This window comes from Eurypyga helias, unplaced genomic scaffold (genome assembly GCF_000690775.1).
Source record: "Eurypyga helias isolate BGI_N326 unplaced genomic scaffold, ASM69077v1 scaffold6232, whole genome shotgun sequence".
Lineage (NCBI taxonomy): Eukaryota > Metazoa > Chordata > Aves > Eurypygiformes > Eurypygidae > Eurypyga > Eurypyga helias.
The window spans coordinates 10611-22061 of NW_010234022.1; the positions used below are offsets into that span (position 1 = coordinate 10611).

General features: G+C 47.0%; 1 protein-coding gene across 1 annotated transcript in view; it reads right to left on the reverse strand.

The window, feature by feature from the left end:
- Nucleotides 1–872: 872 nt before the first annotated feature.
- The window catches only part of FOXO3 (forkhead box O3), a gene marked incomplete at its 5' end in the record, with an annotated part of 14207 nt that continues 3628 nt past the window's right edge, over nt 873–11451 (reverse strand). Inside the window, one exon of the mRNA XM_010161904.1 lies at nt 873–1373. The remainder of the gene's footprint in view (nt 1374–11451) is intronic.

The window sequence follows — 11451 nt, forward strand, 5'->3', positions numbered from 1 at the left end:
GTAATCAAACTTTCCAGATTATAGAGAGGATCTATACAGCACCATACCTTTTATTCGTTATTAATTATTATTCATTTTACAAAAGAAAATCTTAGAAGCAAAATATATAAAACTGCCTTGTCTTTCAGTGTCATTTATCTTGTTACAATCTAAGCTCATATGAAAAGCCATTTGTATGATACTGTCACCTTGACATTCCCTCTCCTGCTTCTTCTGCCGCAACGGATTATACATAATGAGAAGGAAAAAATAATCAAGGATACGTCCAAAACAAACCAAAAAAAAAAAGGATCACTGATGCAGTAACACACCCTGCAACGACCTCAACTCCGGCGTTGCCACTGCAAGTCACCTGCTGACGCCCAGCCTCTACGCTCAGCTTTTCTGCGAAGCGGCATGTTTCCCTTAATTTTTGCTTTTTCAGACACATCTTTACAGGTGGCTATGTTCAACCTGTCTGGCAGCTCAGCTCCTGACTCCTCACCAGCTTGCTGCGGCAGCAGGGGCAGCCTTGCTAACATAAGGTGGGAGGGGAGCCTGCTCCAGCGGGCAGCAAATGGGCCCCCGCCTCGGCGTACGTGCGGGCAACGGCACCCGTTGTCAGTCCATCCTCACGAGCCAAGAGGCAAACTCACCGGCTTCCCTCGTTTTGCAACCAACCCTGGCTTGACGCTTATGGAAAACAGGGGCGGTACCATTAAATTTAAGGAAAGAATAAGAAAGAACTAAACAAACCAACCCAACAAACCAACAGACCACACGCATCGCCTCTCTCTGGAATTCAGCCGGTGGATCGGTGCAACGAACGCCGCATGTTCAGGAAACCCTGATGTCTGAGCAGAGTTGGGTTACGAACGTTTCCTTGCGCGTGCGCAGGACTTCAGATTCCCCAGGGAGAGAAAGCAAAAACGGCCAAAAACCTAAGGAAATCAAACTGGAGGTCATAGGGGGGAGGGTGGGCAGACGGGGAAAACCTCCAAAAAGAAAAGCCAACTTAAAACATCCCATAAACCATTAATATATTGAAACACCACATACTCATTGACAAGTAACTACTGTAAAGGCTACACAGTGTGTTCTCAACAGGATGGTGCTGAACATTGTCTCCACAGCAGGTGCTTGGCCATCCCAGAAAAGGAAGATTTTGCATACTTCAGAATGAGTTCAATTTCCCCCCAAAAAAGAGGAAAAAAAAAAGCAAAAAACCAGGAGGATCCTTCACTCCAGTAAGGGGCCTATTAACAGTCTGCTTCGTTAGGAAAATAATGCAGGGTTCACAAAGGTCGTAAGCTGTAAACAGTATCACTGTCCACTTGCTGACAGCAGATTTGGCAAAAGGGTTCTCTCTCTACATCTCATGTCAGTGTGAGGGCCTGCAGAGGAAGAAGAAGAAAAGACAGTGAGACTGCTGCACGTAGGGAAAAAAACCCACAACAAAAAAGGCAACCAAGCAAACCTCCAAACCCAACAACAGCTTACGCCGACGAGCTACTTTGATTTGTTTTCACCCAGAAGCTGCAAGCTTACGGCAAGAAGGAAGTTGCACCGCGACCCTGCCTGAAAATGCTTCTCCCTCGCCAAGGTTTGAGTGTGCTGCTTTGCTGGCTTAGCTGCTCCCAAGCACCGAAGGATAAACCCTCTCTCCGAAGAAAACCAACGGCCAAGTCTGATTTACAGAAACCCAGCACGTCGTCTATCTGTTAAGCATATTTCCAGGTGAAAGACGGAAGGGTCCTCCAGCTTTTCTCCATTTTGCACCATCCCTTTTCCTCAGCATCACCAAAAGGCTGGACAAATCTCCCATCAGCAGCGAGGAAGCCACAGTTTTCAGTTCGGACCTTGGAGTTCTCCATTCTCCTGCTCGTACGACACGCCATCAACAGACAGGGTCCACCCCGCTTTAAAAAGGGAGTTAGGGTCCAGCTTACTCTGTAGCCATGAAACCTCTCGGCAGCGGGAGTGACACTGGAAAGACACCTTGGATACAGCACGGAGATGACTACGAAGGGACATGGTAAGCAGGTAAAACTGAAAACACATGGCCATTTCAACCAAAGGGGCCAAAGGGGCAGGTGTTTAAAGGTACTGAGTGGCCTAAAGATACAGGCAGGCACCAAGCCGGGTTTTGGAAAGTATGTACAGTTAAACATTCCCATGAAATCCTTTCACATCTTCAGAAAGCCCACTTGGTAGCCACCTGCATGTAACTTCTGGCTCTGAAGTGGCTTCTGAAGCCTGGGCTTAGTCCCTGCTATTTACAACCTGTGGAGGATTTTCCCTGAGGTGAATGATCGGTGATTTCTTTTTATACAGTGCAAGAACAAGGGGACACTTGCTGAAACCAAAAAGCCATCTGAGTTAATTAAAAGACAGGAATGTCATTATTCTCAAAAGGTCCTGGTATCAGGCACCCTCATGAAAAATGGTGGGTTTAGCAGGAACGCTGGATTAATCTGGACCAGCGTCTCCTGCAAGGGGATCACTCAAGGGCTGTCACGAGATGACTCTCCATCACTGCCCCTCTCCTTTCCAAGGTGCCAGGCACTGATCCTATGATAACATTTTATTAAAATGACCTATTCTGATAATGCTAAATGATGGATGGAAATCTAATCGTTTTGTCTCATGGTTATTAGAGCAACAGCATGACAGCTGCTCCCTGCACCATTAGGGGAGAACTCCATTCAGCAGAGCTTAGGGAGCAGACAGATTGCGCCTTTCACCCAAACAAAATTTGGCTTTAGCCTTAATTACGTGGAGGGGTTTGGAGTAGACCATTTTGTGAATCAAGGGATTTCTGACTGGATCAACATATTGATTTCTTCATTTTCAAAGGGCAAATTAACACTAGCCTTTCGGTAATGTGACTGCCAGGCAACGACTCCATTCGGTAAGTGTGTCCTGATGGCCGTAACAAGGTCAGCAGAAGATACCCAGACAGGCCTGGTAGCCCCCAGTAAAACCTGTCTAGTGGGCTTGTATGCAGCTCAAACAAGTGCATGCCGTTTCCTCTACTTCTCCTTAAAGCCTTGGCACCAGAGGAGGCTGGAAATGGGTGACTCCCCAGAGCGCAACCTCATCCGAAGGCGAGGCTCACGTCCCACCCGCTGCAGCCCAGCAAGCCAGCTCGCTCTCATGCAGCCGCCCGTTAGGCTGAGAGCAGGCTTACCTTCAACACGTGTAGGACGTCTTGCTGACTTGGAATGGAGCTATTAATTAAGTAAAGGAGTACACAAACTCCCGATGAAGTACCAGGGTAGTGTTTAACGTTTATATTAAATATGTATGGAAAATACTTCATGCAGCCGCCCGTTAGGCTGAGAGCAGGCTTACCTTCGACACGTGTAGGACGTCTTGCTGACTCGGAATGGAGCTATTAAGTAAATGAGTACACAAACTCCCGATGAAGTACCAGGGTAGTGTTTAACGTTTATATTAAATACGTATGGAAAATACTATCCTATAAGACAAAGTGACAAGACAAGAAACTGAAGGATGGATGATGATAAGCATCATCTGTGGAAGCGGCACTGCCTGGTATTTTTTCCTGAGGGCACTCATTCTTCAGACAGTGCCAACGTTTAGGAGACAGTGAGATGAAATTTGCTTATAGAGGCAAACCAGGCTCAGTTTTCACAGCTGTTTACACAGTCTTTGCAAATGGATTAAAAAATGACAAGAAGTAGGTCGAAGTCTTAACTTGCCTGCCTCCAAATTACCCCAATGAAGTCCACAACAGACCCACACACTCTCGCTTTCTGTCTCGCCACAAAAAGCCTCCGTTAACCCTGAGTTAGTGGTCTGCTGCTTCACAGCCATCAAAACCGTCAGGCAGGGAAGCAAGCACTCCGGTTACATCTCCATTTATCAGTGGTCCTCAGCCACAACTCCCCAGTGTTCCTCTCTCCCTGCCCCAAATATCTCCAGCTGCATCCTGAGCCACCACGAGGGATGGGGATGTGGGAAAAGCTCATCCTCTGGAGTATCACCCTGACTTTGCCAAGGCAGATGGGATTTCTCCTCTGGTGAGCCAGTACGATGCTGTCCTCAAAGGGTGACCCACACTTCTCCAGGTAAAGTACGCCAGTCCCTACTTCATTCTTTTTCATGGCCTTTATTACTGGGTCCTGTTTTGGGGAATAAGAGCAGCAGAAGTATGAGCACAAGGGGTGATAAAAAAAATTGAGAGAACAGAGGTCAAGGAGGGATACAAGAAGGGTGAAGTCTAGTAGAGCCAGTGAGTTACGGCAGCGTTTGATAACTTGTCATAGAGCCCTGTCTTACGTGTGGCATGGTCTCTTGTTTCTGAGGTTGGGGGGAATTTCCAGAAAAGGCACGACTGTCAAACATCACCTGCCTGTACTACTTCAGGCACTCCCCGGAAAATCCAGTTCTCTGTTGAAAAGCTCCTCTGCCAAACCTGAAGCCCATTTTCAATCATCAAGGAGTGGAAAGGAAGGAGAAATTATAGTTTCTCCTGAATTTTCTTAGACTTCCTTTTCTCAAGACTTCTTCTGAAGAAAGCGAAGGCTTTCTTTTGGAGTGCAGTCTTCACACTGCATTGACACCTGGGCTCTGTCACACACACGTGCATGCACACACTAAAGGTAATTCCACTGCGGCTGGTTTGCCCCCCTGGGTACAGAAGGCTGGGACAAGATACAGCAGCTGGACATTAGAAGAATCCATAGTACTATATCAAGCTATAGCTTATGCAAGCATATATGGATGTGGTCGGTGAAAACAATGACTTTAAAACAGAAACAGAAGAAGCATGAAGTGAGGGGTGAGGACAAACTCCTGCCTTGTCATGTCCCACAGACATTTTGAACCCTAGATGCCAGATCTGTTTACCCTGTATGGTGGAAAAGTGTAAAACAAAACCAAGTATTTCCATATCTTCTAATTCTTCAGCTTGCAAGCAACTATGTAGGAGATGATGTCCCTTTCTTCTGCCCTTTTCTCTGCCCTCTCATCCTCTACCTCACTACTCACCAGTGAGAAATGCTACTATTGCTTTAGTCTGCGACCGAGCTGTTGGTTGTGATTCCTCTTCAGCCAAAAACATTTCCTCACCTCTGTCTCACATCATTCCACCACTTCATTGGATGGCCATCTCCCAAGCCCCTCACCAGCTCATGCACCATCAGAGCACCTCTGAAGGATCACCTCTTGCTTTCTCCCTTTGATTCCCAACAGTGCCAGTTAGATGGCACTGGAAATTTCTTCCGAATAGAAAGGTGACACATCGAGGCCCAGATAAGGTGCACTGGTGCTAAGTTTATCAGTAAGCTAACGTAACCACCAGCATAAGCAGTCTTCTGTTACAAGAAAAGTTACGTGCTCCTTTGCGCAACTGTGGTACGACAAACCACACTGCCAACACAGCTCCTGTGGACAGAAGCCTCCCAAGGACTTCCTGATTTGGCTAGAAGGCTGGTTGAGTGCATCGCATCTTGAAAAATATCACCACTTAGAGGTCTGTAACACAACTGTTTTCCCTGGATACCACTCCATAATGACTCCCCAGGGACAGGAAATCCAAGTAACTACTTTTACTGTCCAGAAACTTGGGATGCAAATATTTTGAAGGAAACTTCCATCCTTTAGGGACAGATGTACGTTCGTTCTGGTGCCTCTGCCCCTTGATTTGTCATCACCATCAACAGTACAGCTTCTATTCCAAAGTGGGGGTAGGCTCAAAAAGCAAGACTTGATTACCTGTGGTTAAAAGTTAATAAAATATGAGGTTTCCCAGCTCAAGACTGAAGAACATACAGCATTTGTTTAGAGCTGGCAACTTAACGTGCTTTCTTTCCTGAATCCTCAGGCATGCTGCAACCTCACTTTTTCTCTTTAAGTTTTACTCATAAAAATAGATCTTTTCCAGCTCAGAAGTGGGGGCAGAGAGTGAGGGAGAAGGCTGAAAGAGGAAGAATGCCGGCACAGAACTAAGACTTACGGGAACTACAAAGTTCCTGTGCTGGTACTTGCGCAGGCACGTAAAGCACGGAAGTGTCTCTTCCTCCTGTTGCTGTTCTTCCACTCCAAGAAACACTGCAAACCACAGCAGGCAACCAAACATTTTGGAAGTAAATGTAACTAAAGATAGCACATTGTTCTCTCACCCTGTATCAGCTCCCTGGGATGAAAAGCTTGCTCAGAACTATAGTGAAGTGCCACAACTACTGATATGCATGCCATTCTGATATCCCACCTGTCTACACAACCATAGAAAAGTCCAGGCTGGAAGGGTCATGCCATCATCTGGTCCAACCTTCTGTTGGGTTGTTCTGTTCTCAGGGCTTTAGGTTAGGTTATTCCAGGCCCTGTCAGACCAAAGATGGAATATTTCCAGCAAGGGAGAGTCCACCACTCCTCTGGGCAATTCTTTTTACCCTCAGAGGTGGGTAAGGTCACTTCTACCCATTTTACAGATGAAAAGAAACTGGTCTGCCCATGCTCACACACTTAAAAGTAGATTGGGGTTTTCCTAATGTATCAGGACATGATACTGAAAAACCAAAATCACAGGGAATTCTGCACTTGCTTGCTAGAGAAGCAGGTGCATGCAGACTCCACTACATATGTCGCTGTGCTACCCCCCATACAAGACGACCACATGCTGACACTTGTTTTTACACCTACAGACACGTCAGTGTGCAGTCACAGTGTCTCTCCAGCACAAGCACTGCCGATACTCAATCGCTGTTAAGAACCATCACATCTGGCTGGGTTCAACCCTCTGGCCCACAGAGAAGGGTTTAGATACAGAACCATTATCTCTCTACAGGGTCTCCAAGGCTTCTTACCTGATAACCTTAGGGTAAATTTTATCCCTTGCCTTCTGTTCAGGGGCCTGAGGAGCAGGACAGAAACCCTGCCAGTTATGGGTGATGCTGCTACTGACTGAGAGACACCAGCCTGGGTGTTCAAGCCAGCACCTTTAGGCATGATGCTGCTGGACTAGAGAAAGAAGACCAAAAATGCTTGCAAAATACATCTTCTGTTAGGGGGAAAGTACATTGGCTGGAATAACGGTACTTTCTTTAGGCACTGGGAGCACTGGGAAGGAGACATCCCTCCACTGTGTGTCTTATCTAGGATGGATAACTACTGCACCTATGCAAGCCCAGAGAAGGATTTTGCTTGCAATTTCGAATCTGAGGAATAAGAGCCGCTTTTTAGCGTAAAAGGTACCTGCATGACTTGAAACATCCTGCATTATGGGTTTGTAGTGCTATGGAAACGTGCTATGTACTCTTCATTCTGAATGTCCTCATAGAGGGTTTCTTTTTCTCTGCCAGGTACCAAGTCTATTTAAAAATCCTCCCTGCTATGGAGTCTTCTCATTTTTCTCTGCGGTAAGTTGAAAATGACAGGCCAATAATGCTCACGCAGGACACAAAAATGGATTTCTACCATGTTGATATAAGGCAAAACATCCTCTATCACGACTTACAAGTGGTAGAAAAGCCAGGAGACAGAAAGACCTTCCTCAAAACCATATTTTCTCTACATTTGTATGAAAAAAAGTACCTATGAAAGCCAGGAGAAGCAGGCAGTACAAGGTAAAAACAACAGGCAAGATACTCAGCTCAGCTACAAAAGTGCATAAACGCAAGCCATTCTCCACAGCATCATCTGGGAAAAGTGGCTTTTTTCCTGGAGTGACAGCAGACAACCACAGCTACACAGCGGCCGCCGTTAGCAGACCTGTGTCTCCGTCCGATTACTGCCCAGCAGATGTCTGCTCCGCCAGACTCCGACAACAGCCACCCTGCATGGTAATCTGAGTGGAAAAGCTGATTAAACAGCCCCCGTAGACTGGACCAGAGCGCAACATTCCCACCACCCAGCCGCAGGTACCTGATTTAATGGGGTCGTTGTCCCCATGCACCACGTGGGACTTGATCAGGGCAGCACTGATGGGAGCAGCCCGCCGGAGACTCTCTACCAGCAGCACCAGGAGCCCAGGGGGTTGTTCCATAAGCATCCTTCCTTCATCCTCTCTTCCCAGCCCAGGGGAGAAAGGCCAGCTATTTATGCACAGTACTCCTCAAATACGTGCGCTCCTGCTACCTACGCTGTACCCGTGCTCTTTGGTTGTCATCAACACAAGACTTAAACCTCTCCAGCTGTCAGTTCATCACCTTGGCTGAGTGAATTGCTACGAAAAGAGATCTCCACCTTTCCTCAGCTGTGTGACGCTACGTTTCTAAAAAGGATCCTTTATTATGCACTTCTTCAAGAAAATGTGTTTCTAGGGGGGCTCTTTAAAAGTCTGGCTCAAAAGAAGGGAAGAAAAAAAGAAAAACCACCCATAACCATCCCAGCTATCAGGCTGGGATGCCTGGGGACCAATCCCGGTCTGCAGCTCTAAACAATCATTACGGCTCATTCACATGAAAAAAAGACCGTTTGCGAAGACTTATTCTGAAATAAAACCTGCGTGCTGCCGAACCAGGGAGGAAGGCACTGGGGAGACCAGTTGATGTGGGCTGTTCTAAAAATACCAGTTTGTGCTGTCATCTGGTGAGAGTATGTCATCCTGTAATCTTGGCATCTGCAGGGACAGCAAGTTTCTGCCTAATTATTGCTGCTGAATCACATGACAAAGCATGAGGTACTAAAAAATATATCTATCTAAAACACCAACAGAAGAACACCCAAACCACAGGATCATACCACTGTTCTGGCTTCAGCTGCTGTACACTCACAACACAAGCTTGCAGAGCCAATCCTGGTTTTCACAGATCTTTTTCCTGAGTTAACAAAAGCCCAAAACACAAACCCAGATTAAAAATAAAACCCACCAAACCCAAAAAGCCTACTCCCAGAAGGAGCGAGAGATTCATCGTGCTTGCGTGTCAGCTCCTGCTGCCTTCACACAGCAAAGCCACAGCATCCCTGCAAGCGTAGGGGCTTCCTTCCCTGCAGGCCGGGGGCTTTGAGGGGCACTCAGCCAGCGGGACCGCACTCGGGGGAGCCCCAGCAGGGTTTGCCCAGCTTTCTCCTCCTCCCCAGCAGCCACGAGCAGCCAGTTTGCTCCCGCACCGCTGGTGCGTGCCTGGGGAGCGAGGAGCCGGCTCAGGGCAGGCCCTCCTTGGAGTTAATGGGATACCTGCACCCAGCGACACACGTTCTCTACACTAATATTTTTGTTCAAAGACTAAACTTGGCGAGTGTGGTGTTCAGCTAGTCACAAAACCACCTTTCAAACCTTGGGCTGGCTGAAACAACACTGAAACGTTAGAAGCACGCCACCGCCTTAACCACTAACCTGTTCAAAATGGAGCAGAAGAATTTGCTGCTCCTGAATTTCCATCAAATTTTTTAAAGGCAGCCAGCCCCACCTTGGCTCCACACAAGAAACCTACCAGCCCTACCCCTAAGACTTCATTTGAGAGGAGGAAGAGCATCTGTGGTCCTGAGGCTGTCAGCGTCCTCAGGCAAGAGGTCCACCAATCCTGGTTTCCACATTTTAGCTTTAATGAGCAGAAAACAAGGTTTCTGGTAAAGAACAAAAATGGCCTTCCTCGTGGCATATTGTCCAGAGCTCTCTGATTTGAAACTCCACCCAAAGGGAGATCTTTTACTACCTCCTTCACCTTTTAAGACAGTCTTGTAGTGAACAAAGTGTAGTAAGTCATCCTCAGACCTATGCATTCATCTTTGGTATGAATTTCACTCAGAAACAGGCTGAACACCAATCAACAAATTGGCAAGTAGTCCAAACTGATCTGGATTAATGAAATACCAACAGGCATTTTGTTATGTTTCCTAGGATTTTGCTTAATCAGAGATGTTAATCATCAAATTGTGCCAACGTTACATGACGCTGCTATTAGTAGTTTGTGCACTCTCTTGCTACAGTAAGATGATGTGGGACCTAGATGATGCTCAGGCAAAATAAGTGATTTTAACTCATCTGTGAAGTATTTTACTTGTAATTTTTGAACAAGTCAACGTGACTCCAGCACAGCAGCTACCGAGTCCAGGGGCATCCCGCTAAACAGCACACTGGTATCTCTCTCAGAAGATGCAGCTAGTTCAGCTTTTCAGACGGTGAAACCAGCCCAAGCAGTTCCTGCCCTGCTTGTGCTGAGCCATCCTCCAACCTCTGCCCGAGCCCTGCCAGCATCACTGTCTGCACAGCGCCGCTGTAAACCGGGAACAATCCAGGTAAAACCAACATCTTGAACAGGTTTTGATGCTGGAGGAAATGTTTGCCCAAGTGGTAGTTGATCACCCGTTCCTGACCTTCCAGGCAGCACCCAGATAGTCTCCCTTGCTGATCTTTTGGGACTACTCTTCGACAAATGCCAAGTCCCTTGGGACCCACCGGCTGAGAAGGACCACGGAACAAAGCGCAGGTTTGTGGGAACCCCAGACTGAGGGGTGTAACCATTCATTTCAAAATAAAAGGTATTCTAGAGACAGGCAAAGGAACAGTGATGTCTTTATTTATTGATAAACAAGCTGAAAAACCAAGGTGATGATTATCTGAGTGGGTGGAGGACATATCCAGTGCTCTTGGGAAGCAGGCAGAGATAAAGGAACAGAAGGCCCAGCCAGCTTAAGAGGGGAAAATCATGGCTGAGTGAATAAAGCAAGAAAAAGCATATTGATTTTCTCCTTTCCTTATTGTAAGAGGGGGGAAAAAAAAAAAAAGGGCAAAACCACCCCAAATTCGTTTATATGCCTCAATTAGGACCCTTGGAAAGGCTGGGCATGGCTAGCCTCACAGGTACAGGGTACCAGGCAAGGCTCTCTCCAGGGACCGTGCACAGGCTTACATGCAGCAAATGTGCACAGCCACTAAACCCACAGTGACGGTGTCTCCTTGCATGGGTTTTTTCACTTCCCCTACGAAGAAACTGCTGTTGATTTTCTTCCAAAGTAAACCCCCCTCTATACCTAGAATATGTATAAACTAAATACCTATGTATTTGGCTTCTTTCTTTTCTTCCCAAAAACTGACTCCAACATTTCTCTTATTTTTCATAGGAAACACAGCACTCACTATTCCCAGGCATGCCAATAACCCATTGTAACTGCTTCTGCCTGCCTGCAAATGCACCTGGCCGCCCTCAAGAAACGGATTTAGTGTGAGCAAGCACCAGGCTGCTCTGCTGAAAGCATTCCCCGGTCTTCAAGCCCGTAAAGTTTCTTTACTGGGATCATGAACGCTGCAGAGAGGAAATTTTAATTCAGGGGTCCCTACTGCTACGGCAAAGTGGAGGAGTAACCCAGAAAGCAATGCAGAACGATGGCATCCAGCATCATGCGAGGCACCCCCATGAAAATACAGATGCTCACAGGGAGGCAAACCCTCAAACAGTACCGCTTAACAGACGAGGAAGGGTGCATGATGAACCAGCTCAGCAGAAATCATCTGCGCTTGCACCTGATACCCAGGCACCCCGCAACAGCCGGTCCACTTGTCAG